This window comes from Notolepis coatsorum (assembly GCF_963971535.1).
Source record: "Notolepis coatsorum genome assembly, chromosome: 7".
Classification (NCBI taxonomy): Eukaryota; Metazoa; Chordata; class Actinopteri; order Aulopiformes; family Paralepididae; genus Notolepis; species Notolepis coatsorum.
This window is the reverse complement of record NC_140171.1, coordinates 111,603,036-111,623,191: the sequence shown is the minus strand read 5'-3', so window position 1 is coordinate 111,623,191 and position 20,156 is coordinate 111,603,036.

Sequence of the window (20,156 nt, the reverse complement as noted above, 5' to 3'; positions counted from 1 at the left end):
TGCCTTGTTTCAGTGTATTGTATCACAGTTGGTTTCGGTCACTTACTCACCTCTTGTCTCTTATATTCCCCGTGAGTCCGTTCCTATTTAGTTCTTATTTTTCCAGCATTGCTGAGTATTGTTTTCGGGTTTGCAGTTCGCTTTTGTTTAGTAACCTTTGATACCGTTTGTATTCATTGTTGCTTGCTGACTGCTTAGTAAAAGCCTGTTCACTTCAGTACGTCGTCTCAGTCTCTTCTCTCTCTACTCGGGTTACCTGCATTTGGGATCTCCTCTTCAATACCACACCGAAACCATCTCACCTATTTAATATAAATAGGTGGTTTTATCCTTTGGGCAGGGCAGTATACTGGTAAAGTTGATTAGGAAGAGAGATATGGAAGGGAAGGATGTGTGTGTGAGAGAGAGAGCCTTGTAGCCTTACTGTTACTGTCAAAGAAAAACTGGATACTTATGATGGCAGGCTGATTAGGCTCTGTCTTCTCCCAAAGACTAAATTATTTCCTCTACCTCTTTCACTGAATCTACTGTGTAAAGAATTCCCGTCCTGCATGCATTGTGAAATTATTTGGGAATATGTCAACTAGTAAAGTAAACAGGCTATAACTCTAAATGATACCGGTATTCTCCTTCATTACTATTATTATAATCAACAGAATTGACACTGAAAACAAAAATATACACAAGAAATCAGCTAATACAATTACAAGTCGACACACAGTGGTTGGAGTTATCATACTTTTAAATGCAGCAGAAGAAGGAGGATGGAGGAAGCTTCAACTTCAGAGTCAGTTGGAAAGCATTCAAGGTGTTGGAAGGAAAAAGGAAAAAGCTGTTTTTCCTGGTTCAGAGCAAACTAAAGGAACCCTAAGAACCATTTCATTTGAAGGTGAAGAATAGGTTCCAAGATTCCATTCCAACAGTGTTGTGATATAAGGGGGAAGTTTGCCAATAAGGGACCAATGATAGTTAAGCCTTTCAATTGATTTATTCTGTAAAGGTTACTTGGATTCGAGTGCCGATTTCCTTAAACCGTATCGCGGTAGGGTAGGTTAAGGGATATATTTCTCTCAGCTAAGACCAGGCTGGATAGGAGACCATTATAGCAGTGTGTGTAGTGGCTCATATTCACAGACCTCTCTCTCTCTCTTTGACTGACTGGCTTTCATAAAACGATGATCAAGGGCTGCACATTCACACCATCACCCCCACTGCTCTTCTTTTTCTCCTCTCTCTCTCTCTCTCTCTCTCTCTCTCTCTCTCTCTCTCTCTCTCTCTCTCTCTCTCTCTCTCTCTCTCTCTCTTTCTCTTGCTTTAACATTCCTCTCCTCTCCCTCTTCCGCTCAGAATTCCTGTCTGATCAGTACGGGGGGCTCCTTCCCTCACTCTCCTTTTCTCCAACCTTCATTTCTACACCTGTTTCGTTCTCTTTTCTCTCTCTGTACCTCTCCCTCCCTCCCTCCCTCCATACCTCCTTCTTTCCATACACCACTCACTTCTGTCTCCTATCTGCTCCCTCCAAGAAAATGGTTTGCTACAACTGATGTTCAGGTCTGGACTTGGTGGTAGAGGGAGGCGGATATTAAGTTGTTAGTGTGTGTGTGTGTGTATGTATTTGTGTGTGTATGTATTTGTGCGTGCGTGCGTGCGTGCGTGTGTGCGTGTGTTTGTGTGTGTGTGTGTGTGTGTGTGTGTGTGTGTGTGTGTGTGTGTGTGTGTGTGTGTGTGTGTGTGTGTGTGTGTGTGTGTGTGTGTGTGTGAGTGAGTGAGAGGTTTATCTGTGATCAAGCCTATCTGGCTTTGTGGGGAAATATTGTGGTTGTGGATTTTTATCTTCATCAAGTCACATCACAAAAAGGTTATATGAAACGTATTAATAGTATTCCATCACAGAGTCTGGAAAAAAACAGCTGATTGTAATCAAATAACAGGTGATTATGAGCATTGGTCGGCATGATATGTCATGTGAATAATAATAATAATAAATTTGATTTAGAGAGAGAAGCGCCTTTCTCAGACTCAAGGACAACTTACATGAAAAGAGAGAAGCTATATAAAATATAAGATACGAATATGAATTATATATAGTAACAGGAAAACAAAACTAAATAAAATGAAAAGGAAGCAAGGTGCAGTCCATTTGCAAGAAGCAGTAGCACCAAAATAAACAAAAACAACAGGATCAGTAGTTTAAAAAAATTCATTTAAAAAATAATCATATATATTCAATATTAATATAGAATACTATGAATATGTAACCACATCAGTCACAATAGGAATCCAGAATGATTCAGACATGGACATGGCATGCAGAGGACTCGACAAGTAAGGCCCTGTCCACACGATCACAGGTATTAATGACACAAAATAAACCTCTGTCCACACAGGTGAATAACCGCGTATAACCACGTACTCACGGCGGCTGGAAAACCAGCAACCGATACATGCCAAAGCAGTAGGCGGCGATGTTGTTCAGACATGAAGGCCATTTCAACCAATCAGAAAAGGTTGAACGCTCACTACACTTCCTGCTTAACACTTTCTTCGCCAGGCTTATGTACATCATTATACCCCTCTCTGCCAGCTCTATTTGTCTATGGAGAAGTTCCCCTTCTTTGCAGGGCTATAACTTTTTAAATTGTATTGCTAAATTGACATTACTATGGCCCATTCAACGTCAATTATCTATCGTTCAGGACGTAGGAACGTTATACTTTTTCATTCACATATTCATACTAAAATACGGTCTAAAGTATAAGTATGTTTTATCGTTTTCTGCAGCTTTCTCCAGAACGTGATTTATAGCCCTAAATGCATTATATTGATGATCAAATACAGTTTGATAGCGATCTGCGCGAGATAAAAAATTTCAAATGGACGTGCTTCTAGAAGTTACTACTTATCATCTGATGTTGACCGGATGGGGGGGGGGGGGGGGGGTTTATAATTCCGTGGCCAACGTTAGATGATTCATCTAGTGTGGGTGATATGATCATTAGAGCAGTTAGTATCGAACACGTTAAAAAAACCCGCTAAAACTCACCGTAGCTTCCTCGTAGCGTTGGGCGATGAGCGTGGAGCAGAAATATTCCTATTATGGGATGTTGAAATATGCGATCCATCTCCAGGTTGTATAATAGTATATACGTCCAAATCATGTTGTTTATCGAGTTATTGGTAACGGATTGCTATCCATTGTGTCTAGCTCGAGTCCCGAGACTATTAGCGAGTGATCGGACCGAATTGGAATGAGCACCAGCTTCCGTTTCCTGTTTCCGGTTTGGGCGATCCGCCGATCGGCCACCAGATGGCGCTCTTGAACCGTTGGAGAGTTGAGACGGGATCAACAGTAGATCTCAAGTCTCCGGGGGAGAAATATGATTGCGATCACAGATTTTTGAAATATTGATCTCAATGACGTGTTACGGCGTCATTGGCAGAATTAATATGGCGGGGAATGACGAGTTTAGGCGTCTCTGGCAGAGAAAGTGTTAAAAACAACACAGCCACCATCTTTAAATACCTCACGTTAGCCATTTAGTCAACGGAGCATATATTTGTCAGCAAATAAAGTGCAATAAAAGTGCAATAAACAAACGGATACATTCACTGTGTGTTCTGCCTCTCATTTGTTGATGAAACAAAACCAACAGCAACACAATTTACCACCAAGAGCGGATAGTTTAGTCTCACAAAAAGATCTCCGCTGTTGTTAGCTACATGCTAATGTGAATGGCATTATCTGTGTATAGTATATAGCTTACATGCTAACGTAATAATGTGGTAACGTTAACGCTAGTATAATGAATGGATGCAAACGTTATTTAACACATTGCAGAATGGGTACAATACAATACGGCTCAATACAAACAATTGTTAAGGGGATGCAGTCTGGACTGGGTTCCTTATAACAATAACTTGACAACACATGAGTTTAGTTTAGCCGCAGCTACATGTTTACTCTGAGCGTCAGGTCAGGAATGCGACAACAGACATCAGTCGATCACAACACTCTTCAACACAGACGATACGTTTCGAACAAAAGTTTGTTACAATCATTTTCATATAACGCTACTTGGGACAGCTCTGCTGTAAACACTGGTGTAGCTTGCTCTGCTCTAATCTCTCTACCCCGCGCTCGGTTGCTAACTTGCTATTGTTTGCGACAGTCTGCCGTGAACATGGGAAATAATTGCGACAGCTCTGCTGTAAACACTGGGAATAACCTTGGTTGCTATGCCCACACGCACCCACTGCAACCGGGATGTGCGCAAAACTTCACCCTGGACTCCGGTTTTCAAAGACTGCGGTTGCAGTGTAGCAAAACCCCGGTTGTGTGTGCTCGAACAGTGCAACTGCGCACATACAATCATGGTTACATTAAATCCAGCGCTCGTGTGGACGGGGCCTAAGTGTGAGGGAATAGTCCCCAGATCCACTTCAAACAATCCCCCACTCATGTTTGAACCTTCCCCCATTCTATTACCATTCACCTTTTGTCTCCCACCTTCCAACCCCCCACCACCCCCCAAACCGCGTCTCTACATTTCGTAGCCGCATTTCTGCAGACCCCTCTCTGATTGGTTGAACTCCATTTCTGCAGACCCCTCTCTGATTGGTTGAGCGAAGCCCCTCTCTGATTGGTTGAGCATCATGGTACAGTTAGCGTAAGTGGGGAGTGTAAACAAGTTGAACGCGTCGCGTGAAATAACGTTATGTGAATAAACCTATAACGTTACAATGTACAGTTTCTGATTAACCCAGTTAATGCTTTAGACAGTTACAATGTAACATTTAGATTAACACAGTTAATGCCTAACTAGACAGTTACAATATAACATTTAGATTAACACAGTTAATGCCTAACTAGACAGTTACAATATAACATTTAGATTAATTAACCCAGGTAATGCCTTAAGAGAGAGAGGCTGGTGGTCAAGTCAAGAGTTGTATTTGTCACAAGTTGTTTATTTGCATACAAGTTTACAATGAAATGCGGGTGGTCAGAGAGAGGCTGGTGGTCAAGTCAAGTCAAGAGTTTTATTTGTCACAAGTTGTTTATTTGCAAACAAGTTTACAATGAAATGCGGGTGGTCAGAGAGAGGCTGGTGGTCAAGTCAAGTCAAGAGTTTTATTTGTCACAAGTTGTTTATTTGCATACAAGTTTACAATGAAATGCGGGTGGTCTTGCCCGCAACGATGTGCATAATACAATAGTAATAACATATAATAGAATCCAATAGAACGACATTGTGCAATAAAACAAGTAAACAGAGTAGGGCATGCATATCGGTATATGTACAGTTTCTACGTCAAATGTATAGCCTCTCTTTTCTGGACTCTTTTTGTATCACAAACAGTACTGTATATTTGTAAATCTGGTATGTCATAAATGTCTAGACGTAGCAGTACTGTCTATCTGTCTACCTGTATGTCATATATGTTATCATGAATTGAAAATGGGGGACCCTGATGTAAACAAGACGATGAATTGAAAATGGCTAGGCCTACCACAAGTTCAGGGTACGCATCCAGATTAGATTCACATGGCGGAGTACAGGGAAAACACTCATCATTGCTGACGCGTCTTGTAAGATTTGCTGCCATATTAATGTGCGGCATCTTTTTTCTTTTCTTGGCGCGAGCACCGCGATAACCTTACACCGCGATAACCTTACGCGTACCTTAGAGAGGGGCTTCGCTCAAACCAAGCGCGTACCTTAGAGAGGGGCTTCGCTCAACCAATCAGAGAGGGGCTTCGCTCAACCAATCAGAGAGGGGTCTGCAGAAATGGAGTTCAACCAATCAGAGAGGGGTCTGCAGAAATGCGGCTACGAAATGTAGAGACGCCCCCAAACCATGTTCCCCTCCATCTCCTAACTCAGTGTTTCTCAAAGTGGGGGGCGCGCCCCCCAGGGGGGGCGCAGAGGCATGACAGGGGGGGCCTTGAGATTTATTTAAAAAAAAAAACTTTTTTTTTTTTTTGATTACAGAAAATTATCACTAAAGTGCTATCTGTTGCAGCTGCACTGTTCTCCATGAAAATACCATTTCTCAAAATCTGAAAATCACTATTTAATAAAACACAGAAAAGGATCACCTTTTTGGATAAAAAATTACTTTTACAGACAACATTGAGACAAAGCTTCCTGACACATCTCCATCCAAACTCTTGGAAGAACTCTTTGAAATCTCATCTGATACCACCAAGAGAGCTAGTTTCAGAGTGTGGTGCTGAGTACCAAGTATCTCATCTCATGGCCCACCAAGTATCTCATGATGCAGCAGTTAAGGTGTTGATACCATTCAGCACCACATACAGTATCTGTGTGAAGCTGGCTTTTCATCCATGACAGCTCTGAAAACAAAATATAGGGCCAATTTGAAAGGTCACGATATTGGTGTTATTTCAATCAATTTAAACATGGCCCATTTCATAACTATTTTGTTGGGGCGAGGGGGGGCCCAAAATATTTTGGTCCGCCAAAGGGGGGCCTGACAGAATAAGTTTGAGAAGCACTGTCCTAACTCATCCCCCCCCTTCCTTACCTTGTCCGTCTCACCCGAAACCACCCCCCCCCCCTCCCCTACCACCTAACTCACCCCGCCCCCCATCCAATCCAATTGTCTCTCCCACCTGGACACACCCACCTTCTATGACCTATATAGACCAGCACCTCCCCTGTCTCAAGGAGCCCATTACCAGACCCCTGGCCAGGGTCTCGTTGGGTCTCTACAGCCATTCTCCTGCGTTGTAAGCGAATAAACCTTATCAACTGCATCTACCTTTGTCTGAGTAAATACTTACTCACATTCACCCATATAAGTAAGTAGTAAGTAAGTAAGTAAGTAAGTAAGTAAGTAAGTAAGTAAGTAAGTAAGTAAGTAAGTAAGTAAGTAAGTAAGTACACAGTACATTTGGCAGAGTAAATTTTACTCAAACTTAGTACATTTTAGTAAATGCATACATGTTTAGTACATTTTAGTCAAATGTACTCAGTTTGAGTAAAATTTACTCTGCGAAATGTACTGTGAGTAAGTAAGTAAAGTGTAATATGATGCCTGAGGGCGATTTTCTCTAGCGCCCGAAGGAGAGTCATTGTCGAATTGTCACTATTGGCTGAGCATGGCATTCGTGTGACATCACGTCCCGAATCATTCACGTTCACCAGGAAATCCCATCCTAATAGTTGTGTTGTCGTCGTCGTCAGTAATTGATAATCATCACAAGATACTGTACATTCAGACAGTGTTGGATCTAACTAAATGGATTTATGTGGACACATTTATGGAAAGTTCAAGCCCGGACCACAAAGCTTGTCGAAGCGCGACAATCTTATAAATCTTTTCCAGTGGTTTGCATTGTTTTCTAGCAATGTGGGATTGTACCAACACTAGATGTGAAATTCTCATTCAGTCCCATTCATCCAGTTCAGCCGAGACAAAAACCTCCCCCACTAAACCAAGCCATTCTGAATTTACATCGATCTGTGACATATAAGAATGCTGATCTGCCACCGCCCGCCCACAATCAACTGTGAAACATTTATATGAGCAGCGAGTGGAAATAATGCAGAAGCGCTTTCGACAGCAGAGACCTTCAGCGGTTCACACACAGTGAATCACACACAGATAACTAGATAAAATGGGTGAGAGGGAATGGGACTCGGGGGGGAGCTCTCTCTCTCGTTCTCTGTCTCTCGCTCACTCTCTCGCTCTCTCTCTCTCTCGCTTTCTTTCTCTTGCTCTCTCTCATATCAGCACTTGCTGTATCACTGTCAACGTGTTGCAAAATATCATAGCGCACGCTCCCGTATTCCGATTCGTGCAATAATATTCACAGGGGTATATATTGTCATCTGAAACCAATGCATTGTCCCATGGGATTATGCTCCCCCGCGGCTAAATTAATTTGTCCCACAGAACCATACACACAATGACACGCACACACAAATTTCTGCCTCACGCTCTCCCTCTCTCTATCTGTCTCTCTCCCTCTCTATCTCTCTCTCCCCCCCCCCAAAGGTATCTGCCAGTGCAGGTGGGTGACTGTCACTCAAAGCGCATTGCGAGTATGGGCGGAGCCCAGCCAAAAACAGCTTGGACTTTGCAAGGGCAGAAAGTGGTGCACCTACAGTAAGTACTTGATTAAAAATACATAACAATGAATTTGATTGAAAAAAACCTTACAGATGTATTCCATAGACTCACAGGAATTGTGTAAAATTGCCCAAATAGTGAAAATAATTGCAAAATATGAGCCCTTTAAAAATGTTAAACACAAGTCCATCTGCTCATTGTATTTATCAGAGGCACTAGCCTTCATTCAAATGTAAATTTAACTCCGGCCGACGCAAGAAGGAAAAAGAGTCTCAGAAAAGCATGACTTTAAACAAAGAAATGTTACCTTTATAGATACTATAACTGTTAGCTTTTATAGTAAACATGTTCTTAAACATTCAAACTGTGATAATATGACATTTCTTTTTTATAATAATAATACCTTTGTTTGGCTCTCACGCAAAATTCCGCAGGCCAAATTGAGGTCAATAGTGCTGAGCGCGGTCACATTTGTATAGCACCTTTCACAGATACAAAATCACAAGGTACTTCACAGAATTAAAAGCAAAAGCAATAAGACAGATAACACAGTAGCTAAGAGTATCAAGTAAGAGCGAATTAAAACAAGGTATCTGGCTGAAACCGGACAGAAAGATACAGCCACGCACATGATAAAAGATACAATAATGATCAATGGTGTCGTTAATTAAAAGCCTGTCTGAATGAAAATGTTTTTTAGCTGCTTTTAAAAAGAATGACAGGATTGTGCAGATCACAGCGCTAAGGGTTTGATGTATTGAGTCCTTGGGGGACGCGGGCAAGATCAAAAATCTCCTTTCAGCAAATAATTAACTGTAGAGAAATATGTACCACATTCTGCTCTTGTTGAATTCCCACCTCTGCTAAATCAGCCATTCAGTTCCAGACCAGACCTTTGACACCACGACGGTAACCATGTCTGAATGCCAATGAAGAGAATGAAGTTTTTGAACTCTTCTGTGGGATCCAACTTTTTTGAAAACCTGTCAGATTATACTGTTGCATAGCAACTGGTTTTGTTTTGACTTGCACCTGTTATATTATCATAGTTGGTCATCGCGTCTCGCTCTTGCCATTATGAGATAACTCTTATCTCCTAGCACCTACTGTGCTCATGAACAAACAATTTGCACTCATGCATGTGACCAGGCCACGCCCCCGCGTCCTGCTATAAGACGCCGGACATGGTCACACTCTACCTTCCTCTTTTTTGTTTCCAACATGGACGCTGCAGTGCACTCCATGAACTAGTTGTTATGAAACGCAGGAAGAAATTACACAATGTTGGGTTTTCGCCGGAGGTTCACCAGCCCCTGGAATCTTCTCGGCACATCCTACCAGCGCATCGGGCCTGTCCTGGGGTTCCTCATCTCGTGACAGCGGACTGAGGGACATTAGCGGTCGAGCTATGTCGCGCACAGGTAGGCCTGCGTTGTCAGGCATTGATACTACAGATGAAGCTTTTAGTATTCCTGGGCGCTTTGCCGCGACGTGCGCACGGTTATATCACGTCGTTTTAATTAATTGTGACCCAGGCTGCTGTTCTGTTTTATGCCACCAGGAGGCGCAAAGTCGCCCGGCGCGGCGGCGGTCTATTGATTCCTCATTCAACACCTGAATGAGGTGAGGTGTTGTTTCAATAACACGAGCCACTGTCAACGTTGGGACTGCGCGAGACAGAGAGACTTTATTGTGAATTTAAAATATGCTGGTAAAGTGGGGAGGGAGATTGTTCATTCAAGTAAGCTATAATATATTATGAAATTCGTATTTTTATGAAACATGAAACACCTCGAACTTATCTCACTACGATTCAGAGAGACGTGGTAGTATCCGCGTCTGTGATTTGCCTAAACGTTATTATTTTGGTAACGTTTATTTCTGACTACAGTACAGTATGTATTACTATCTATTACTACCTACTATGGGCCAGCCGTGTATAGGTGTAACAGAGTTATAATAGTTCAATGGTTGTGATGGCGGAGACAGTAGCGATGCGTCAGGTACTACTTTGTATCACAAACAGTACTCTATTTGCAAAACTGATATGTCATAAATGTATAGATGTACAGTAGCAGTACTGTCTACCTGTATGTCATGTATGTCATTATGAATTGAAAATGGGGGACCCTGATGTAAACAAGACGACAGAGAGACGTGGTAGTATCCGCGTCTGTGATTTGCCTAAACGTTATTATTTTGGTAACGTTTATTTCTGACTACAGTACAGTATGTATTACTATCTATTACTACCTACTATGGGCCAGCCGTGTATAGGTGTAACAGAGTTATAATAGTACAATGGTTGTGATGGCGGAGACAGTAGCGATGCGTCAGGTACTACTTTGTATCACAAACAGTACTGTATTTGCAAAACTGATATGTCATAAATGTATAGATGTACAGTAGCAGTACTGTCTACCTGTATGTCATGTATGTCATTATGAATTGAAAATGGGGGACCCTGATGTAAACAAGACGAAAGTATTTTGCACTGTACAGTATGTCACAGGTGAGCTTGCTAGCCATTTGATTGTTAACGTGATATAAAAAAAAAATCAATACTTGATTGATTGATTGAAAAGTTTATTAACAGATTGCAGAATGGGTACATTACAGTACAGCTCAATACATACAATTGTTAAGGGGATGCAGACCAGAGAAAGACTTTCGTCTTGTTTACATCAGGGTCCCCCATTTTCAATTCATCATAACATATATGACATACATGACATACAGATAGACAGTACTGCTACATCTATGACATACCAGATTTGCAAATACAGTACTGTTTGTGATACGAAAAGAGTCCAGAAAAGAGAGTATATACATTTGACATAGAAACTGTACATTGGAGGATGTTGGGGGGGAGGTTGGGTAGGAAGAGTGGGTGGGGGACACTGTACAACTGAACAAGCAAAACTGTACATTGGAATATCACCCCAAAGCACTTCAGAGATGGGAAGCCATCTCCCATCCGGGCTCTCGTGTCTGCTCTCACCCAAAAAAGGTAACAATATCGCACATATTTCTGCATCATAACGTTAAGTTCTAGCTCTGTTATCAATACATCCAACTGTGTTATCAGTATGTGGAGTATGGAGATGTTACTGCCCTCACAGAGACGACACAGGTCAATCCAACACAGGACATGAGTGACAATGAAAGAGGTATGATTTATGTTTTTGGACTAAAGTGAGCATCATGGAATGTGTGCAACTTTACAATCATGTCATTGATGAACTGAATATCTCTGTGAACTCTCTCAATATATATATCTCTTCTTGTAAAAAGTACAAAGTCACTGTAGCAGTGAAGGGCTTGGGGTAATATGTGGACTGTATGAAGGCATCTGACATTTTCTTTCTCTTTAGTATCTTGCCAAATTCTGATGCAGTCAGCCTGCCCTCTCACAGCAAACTTCAGTCCCATTGACATATAGCAGAACTGATTGGCAAATTAACACAATGCCCCTGCGTGTGCATCTCTTGCTTGTTCTTATGAAACTGAGACAAAATCATGATTTAAAAGATTTGGCATTTAGATTTATGATTGATGAACGTAGTGTTGGTACTTTGTTCAACGCATGGGTCATCTTTCTTGTACAGGTGACACGGACCCCAAAATTGTCAACAAGAACGGAGAATGGATCTGACTGGAACGCTAGCTGGATTATACATTGCAACATGACAGTAAATACTATTGTAATAAAACGTTCAAAACTATGTTCAATTTGTGTATTGTTTTGTTACTATAAGATTGCATTTCGCACTGTACCGACGTCACAGATGAGCTCTATAAAAAAACGATTGAATTGCTCAGAATTTAAAATTGTGTCCCCAATAGGACATAATAATATTAATATTATTCCCCAGTATGACACAATAAACACAGAATGAATGCTACCAAAGAGAATGCTATATGCAATTTGCTCATATACATAACATAGCCCACAGGAAGGCAAAGTTGACAAGGTTTGTACCAAAATGCAATTTATTTTAAACATAATGATACATGATTAATGTATTTTTTTACTGGACTGGCCCTGTAATTTGCCCTTCAGGTGAAAACTAGCAATATGGGTGTAAGAAAATGTGTATTAATCCTGTAACATGAGTCAAGGTCAGATCTAGCCTGGAATAGAGAACAGAATGTTGATTTTTTGATGTTCAAGTTTCTTTATTAGTTGTCATACAGAAGTACAGAATACTTTTATATAAAATGCTAATATTAAAAAAAGGCAGATGCCCTCTGCAGATGTCTGCCTAACAAAGAAAGTGGCTGCACACAATACATAATTATGTTTGTTAGAAGCAGGCTACTCTCTCATGATTCCATCTGCTTCTATCATGAGAGAGTAGCCTGCTTCCATCATGAGAGTAGTAAATACTAGGTGCTGGACAATTAGCATTTCAATGGTGTGTGGGGGTTGCAGCCAGCACATTCCAATGTTCCCGGCAGCGTGTCAAAGTGTCCTTGAGCAAGACGCTTAACCCCCAATTGCTCCTGATGAGCAGGTTGGCACCTCTGCCGTCTGTGAGTGAATGTGAGGTGGGTTCTAGGGGTAAGGTCAAGTAGAAGTCTGACCAGTTTGTTTTGTGATGTTTGTAATCTTGTTTTTAGCGCCTTTGAGGTGCTTTGGTACCATGAGGTGCAAGCATAGTCGTAGTACAAATATACAGCACTGTTGGGGGGGGGGGGGGGCTCTCTCGCATATAGTAATAATAGAGTATATACATTTGAGGGGGAATAAACTGTACATATACAGCACTGTTTGTGATACAAAAATAGTAGAGTACATTAACCTGGCACACAACATACTTGTTCACATGTCATTTTTCTTTCACTCTAAAGTACAGTTTATTCCCCCTCAAATGTATATACTCTATTATTACTATATACTATTTTTGTATCACAAACAGTGCTGTATATTTGTAGACCTCTTCCAATGTACAGTTTATATGTCTGAGGAGAAGACTGGTACTCATCATCTTCGTCTCCACAAAGTAGGCTACTGGGGGGTCTACTGTATGTGAGACATATTTCCTTTAGAGTGAAAGAAAAATGACATGTGAACAAGTATGTTGTGTGCCAGGTTAATGTACTCTACTATTTTTGTATCACAAACAGTGCTGTATATGTACAGTTTATTCCCCCTCAAATGTATATACTCTATTATTACTATATGCGAGAGAACCCCCCCCCCAACAATGCTGTATATTTGTAGACCTCTTCCAATGTACAGTTTATATGTCCTTGATGCTGCTCTCCAGGACCGAGATCATGGCGTTCTTCTGCTCCAGGTCCCGCAGCAGCTCTGTGTTCTCCTTCTCCTTCAGCTCCTCGCACCTCTTGGCAGCCAGATATGGACACATGGAACGTAAACACTATTATTAGTACAATACATATGATAGGAGCTGGAGCACATAAGTACACACACACACATGAATGAATGAATGAATGAATGAATGAATGAATGAATGAATGAATGAATGAATGAATGAATGAATGAATGAATGAATGAAAACTTTATTTAACAGATTGCAGAATGGGTACAATACAGTACGGCTCAATACATACAATTGTTAAGGGGATGCAGACCTGAGAAAGACGTTTGTCTTGTTTCCATCAGGGTCCCCCATTTTCAATTCATATAGACATATATGACATACATGACATACAGATAGTCAGTACTGCTACATCTATACATTTATGACATACCAGATTTGCAAATACAGTACTGTTTGTGATACAGAAGGAGTCAAGAAAAGGGAGTATATACATTTGACGTAGAAACTGTACATTGGAGGAGGTTGGGTGGGGGGGGGTTGGGTACATTGGGATATTGACAACCATACTGGGTAATTTACATTGGAGGTGGTTGGGGGGGGGGGGGGGGGGCGGGGGATACACTGTATAAACAAGTAACACTGTACATTGAGGGGGGGGGGGAGGAGACACTGTACAAACAAACACAATTGTACATTGAACTATTGACAAAACCATACTAGGTAAATGACTGTACATTGGAGGGGGTTGGGTTAGGATATTTACAGGGGCCAGTGTTGAATTGCAGTCTCCCGTAGGTGTCCCTTGAGAGAGGTTTTGAAAGTGGGTAGTGATCCACATTCCTTTACAGCTTTGGGTAGGGCGTTCCACATTGATGTGGCATAATTGCTAAACGTGTTTAGTCCCTTATTTGAGCCGAATCTGGGTTTAACATGATTTGTGGAGCTCCCTCTGGTGTTGTGATCGTGGTATTCACTGACCTTTGGGAATCAGTCACAATCACATGCACAAGTACACAAACATAAACACAATGACCATCAGTCCATTAGTACATTAAAACCAGACACTGTCCGCAGACTCTTTACATCTTTACTACCGTAGGCTCCATCACCTTGGAACAGATAATACTTGTGCAGGCTCTATCACAACATTATAGAAAGATGTGTTTGTTATTAATCAAGCAGGCTTGGATCCCATACATGTAGGTTTAACAATAGAGATCAGACTCAAGACAGTTTTCTGCTCTGTTGTGAGTCCTGTTTGTTTAAACGGAGAAAGATTTTAACCTCACACCTAAGTTTGGTTTATATACTAAAATTGCTAACAGATTAGGGGAATAGCTACAATTTAAATCTTGTTCGGTCCCGGCGTGTGGCTCACAGCACCATCAGCCTGTGCAGGTTCAGCTTGGGCCTCTCCCTCATGAAGTACTGCCCGCCGAATATGATGGCGGCATACAGGCCGCAGAACATGAAGGACTTGCTCCTGAAGTGGGACAGAATACACACAGAACATGGAAGATTTACTACGGAAGTAGGACAGAACACACACAGAACATGGAAGATTTACTATGGAAGTAGGACAGAACACACAGAACATGGAAGATTTACTATGGAAGTATACAGGACAGAACACACACAGAACAAATGTATATATTCTCTTTTAGAAACGGTCTGTACCCATTCTGCAATCTGTTAATACACGTTTCAATCAATCAATCAATCAATGAATTTAAAATGGGGGACCCTGATGTAAACAAGATGAAAGTCTTTCTCTGGTCTGTATTGTACCCATTCTGCAATCTGTTAAAGTTTTCAATCAATCAATATATCGTTGAGTAACGTTAGCTATAGCTAGCTAGTGATTGATCGATTGAAAACTTTATTAACAGATTGCAGAATGGGTACAAGACAATAGCTTAAAGACGTGTTTTCACCATGTTAAGGCTAGACGCAGAATGGGTACAATACAGTACGGCTCAATACACACAATTGTTAAGGGGATGCAGACCAGAGAAAGACGTTTGTCTTGTTTACATCAGGGTCCCCTATTTTCAATTCATAGTGACATTTATGACACACACAACATACATGACATTTATGACGTAGGGACATACATGACATACAGGTATATAGTACTGTTACATTTGTGACATATACGATATGCAAATATACAGTACTGTTACCCATAGATCCTAACTATTATAATAGTTCAATGGTTGTGATGGCAAAGTTTGCGTCAGGTTCCTTACTGTATATTTGCATATCGTATGTCGCAAATGTAACAGTACTATTGTTTCTGGCTTAAAGGCCAACCTTCATGTTGTATTTTTGTTCAATAAACAATGTGGACTAAACCTTCAACAATACACAGAAGGTTAACCCTTTCACTGCCACACGACAGCCGGTTAACCCTGTAAACCTTCTAGTCCCAAAACATTCTGTGACTAATTCAGTGCAGATTGTAATGTATTGTCATCATGCAGCACAAGTACAGTACAACTAAAAGAGGTTTGGCATCCAACCAGAGTGACTATGTAGCAGTAACGTGAAATAGTAATATACACTGTACAGGTGGTTAAACTGGGTATAACATATATAAATTAGTACTATGAGTACTACATGTATGTACAGAGTTGTAGTATTAATATGTACAGTGATACAGGTATAAAGACACTATGGTATAAGTCATACTGGCCAGCAGTGTAACTAGTAAGAGTAGGTAAGAGATATGTACAGATTTAGATATAGTATTAATATGTACAGTGATACAGGTATAAAGACACTATGGTATAAGTCATACTGGCCAGCAGTGTAACTAGTAAGAGTAGGTAAGAGATATGTACAGATTTAGATATAGTATTAATATGTACAGTGATACAGGTATAAAGACACTATGGTAGTAAGTCATACTGGCCAGCAGTATAACTAGTAAGAGTAGGTAAGAGATATGTACAGATATATATATAATTATATACCAATGATGTAAACTACCCATAATTGATCAGTAGGGTTTAACCTGGAGGTTGGGCTTTAAACATCTAGCCCAGGGACTACAACTGAAAACTAGCAACCCTGCTAATGTTGGCATATTTACAGTTTTTAATTTGTATTCATTTATAAATGTATAACTGTTGATTGATATGCACTGTCCCTGATTACATTTGAGAAAAAACGAACTCAGTCACTCGGTAAATCAATTAAATTGGAGTCTCTTTAAACAGCGGCAACACAAACCCAATAACCTATTGGTAAACAAACGTATTGTTGAAAATATACAATATGACGGCTGTTGTGACAGTGTTTAGGAATCGGATCTTATTTAGTAGTTTAAACTCACCTTCAAACGTTAACAGGGTTGAAAAAAACGCTACTTTCTCCAACTCTGCAAAACGGATCTCTTTTGCCATGTACTGTATAATCTGTAGGCAAAAACGTACTGCATATAAACGGCTGATGACTCATAACTTCCTATCACGTTTGAATAATGCTGTAAAGTTAAGTAAAAATGCATTTCAATAGTAATGTATATTAAGAGTTTACCGATTGAGAGCTAAATCCACTGCCGACAGAAGAGACGCAATATTTACTTCCTCTGCTTCTCTCTCAGTTTGCCGAGGGAGGGCGGAGCTCGTCCAGCACGTTGTCACCAGCTGTATGAGAGCGCCCCCGCTGGTCATTGTTAACATTAACCATGCCAAGCGACGTCATAACGGCAGGCAAACAGCTGTTCCTGGACTTTTCCCAGCTGTATCTGTAGCATGAGTAATACTGCTCGTTGTCCCGTGAGACAGCCGTGTGATGTATTGGCGCGAGGGGCAGGATATTTGGGAAAACATGGTCGTCATGACTCTGTTTTGGGTGTTTTCCCAACTATCCTAGTGCTCGCGGCTAATGCTAATACTACAATGCTGGGTCTCCGTTCTTTGTTCCCCGCCAAGGGCTGTCTTTACTAAAAGGTCTTCCCTCCTCTTAACCAGTGATGGGCAGTAGTTAGCTACAAGTAGCGACGCTACATAGCTTAACTACATTTCTCAGTAGCGTGATGGTAGCGTCGCTACATTTGAACCAAGTAGCGTTCTCTGTAGTGCAGCTATTTGTAGAATCAAGTAGTGAGTAGCGTGAGCAAAACGCAAAACGCTACTATCTGGAGAAACAGACTAAACTAAATTTGTGAGAAAAAAAACTCACTATGATTGGTTGCTTGGTTTAGATATGATACAAGATACAAGATACAAGATACAAGAGTTTTATTTGTCACGGCATACAGGTATACAGTGAAATACGGGGGGGTCTCGCCCGCAACGATGTGCAATAGTACAAGTAATAATAATAAGAGTCCAACCAATAGAGCAACAGTGCAATAAACAAGTAAACAAAGTAGGCATATCGGTATCTGTACATGAGCTATTTACAGAGCATGGTAGGACATGCTAGGTCCTGTGGCAGTGCAGTACACTGTTAGCTACGGATGAGGCATTGGGTCTTTATGTACACTGCTATACAATGCTATATTATACGATCTCAAGCTATACTATTCTTAAAGTGATATTTCCTTCTGTAAAGTGTCCATAGTGTGAGCGTGTGCAGCATGAGTGAGTGTGTGCTCATGTTAAAGTGGCTGCTAGTGTGTGAGCGTGTACAGTGTGTGTGTAGTGTGTGTGCTCATGTGTACTTGTGCGTGGAGAGTTCAGTGTTCAAGGCTCTGATGGCCTGGGGGAAGAAGCTGAGCCTAAGTCTCTCTGTCCTCGTTACTGGTGCTCGCAGGCGTTTGCCTGACCGCAGCAGCGTGAACAGGCTGTTGTTGGGGTGGTGAGGGTCTTTCATTATCCTGCAGGCTCTGGATTTGCACCTCTTGTTGTATAGGACCTGCAGGGTTGGTAGTGCAATACCCGTGGTACGCTCGGCTGAGCGCACCACTCTCTGTAGGGCCTTCTTGTCCTGTGCCGTGCTGTTGCCATACCAGGCAGTGATGTTTCCAGTCAAGATACTCTCTACAGCTCCGGAGTAGAAGGACTGGAGTATTTTCCCAGATACTCTGAACTTCCTTAACTGTCTCAGGTGGTTCGCCTTTTTTACGACTGAGTCTATGTGAGTTGTCCATGTCAGGTCCTCTGAGATGTGGACCCCCAGGTACTTGAAGCTGCTCACCCTGTCCACGGTAACCCCGTTTATCCTCAGTGGTGTGCGTGTCTCCTGCTGTCTCCTCCTAAAATCCACGATCAGCTCCTTGGTTTTACCAATGTTCAGGAGCAGGCTGTTGTCCTGGCACCAGCGTTCCAGTACCTCAACCTCCTCCCGGTAGGCCTTCTAGTCATTGTCCGAGATCAGCCCCACCACCACTGTGTCGTCTGCAAACGTCACTATGGAGTTGGAGCTGAACTTGGCCACACAGTTGTGTGTGTATAGTGAGTACAGCAGGGGGCTCACAGAACACAGCCCTGGGGGGACCCGATGCTCAGGGTGATGGTGTTGGAGGTCTGACCCCCCACCCTGACCGCCTGGGGCCTTTCACTCAGAAAGTCCAGTATCCAGGTGCTCAGAGCGGAGCTTAGACCCAGCTCAATCAGCTTGTCCACCAGTCTGGTGGGGACTATGGTGTTGAACGCTGAGCTGTAGTCAATGAACAACAGTCTCACATAGCCCCCCTTCTGGTGGTCAAGGTGAGAGAGGGTGCTGTGCAGTACTTGGGAGACCGCATCGTCAGTGGACCTGTTTGGCCTGTATGCAAATTGCATAGGGTCCATATCACTGGGGAGGGAGGCACAAATGTGATCCTTGACCAGCCTCTCGAAACATTTCATGGCCACAGAGGTGAGTGCCACCGGTCTGTAGTCGTTGAGACATGTTGGGGAGGATTTCGTTGGTACAGGGATGATGGTAGACATCTTGAAGCAGGCAGGGACCACTGACTCCGCCAGGGATCGATTAAATATGGCGGTGAACACAGGGGCTAGCTGGTTAGCACAGGACTTAAGTATGCGTCCTGTTATTCCATCTGGGTCAGCAGCTTTTCTGGTGTTCACCTGCATAAATGCTCTTCTCACACTGCGTACCGACAACGAGAGAGCGTCCCCGTCCCCCCGCGGTTGCCCCCCCCCCCTTCCACAACAGCCGGCGCGCCAGTGACGTCACTAGCCGTTGAGCTAGCGGCGCCACTGTCTACACCATGAGTATGACGACTCGCGATTGGGTAAGGTTAGGCCAAAACATTACGGGTAGGCCAATCAGAGGCAGGATAGGGCGGGACATGCCACTCTAGCTCCGCAAATTAGGAAGTGAAAATCAAAACACGGACCACTGAATGAATGAAACAGATTACATGAACCAGTCCGCGCGAAATGGCAGAGGGATTCGATGTTTCCAGGGCTGATGGCATTGATGAAGATGATGATGTCAATAACAACAATGCTCTCAACTTCCCACACGGCCAGCACTAACTTGAGAACACATATTCAGAAAAAAAGAAAAATGAAAAGCTTTACATAAACATTGTCAACTGTTCCCAAACAGCACACAAGTCAGTGCACTTTTTGTCAACAGCTTTAACTAACAGATAGCTGCTATCATGTTTCACTGTAGGCAGAAAATGAACAATATTGGGGGTGGAGAAAAGAAAAAACAAACTGACATAAATACACTAAGATGGAAAAGATAACCTAGAGCAGTGGTTCTCAACCTGTGGGTCGGTCAGGAGTCAGGACCCCCAGGGGGGGGGTCCCCACATGATTTTGGGGCCATGGAATGTTTTGTGAGTTACATATTTAA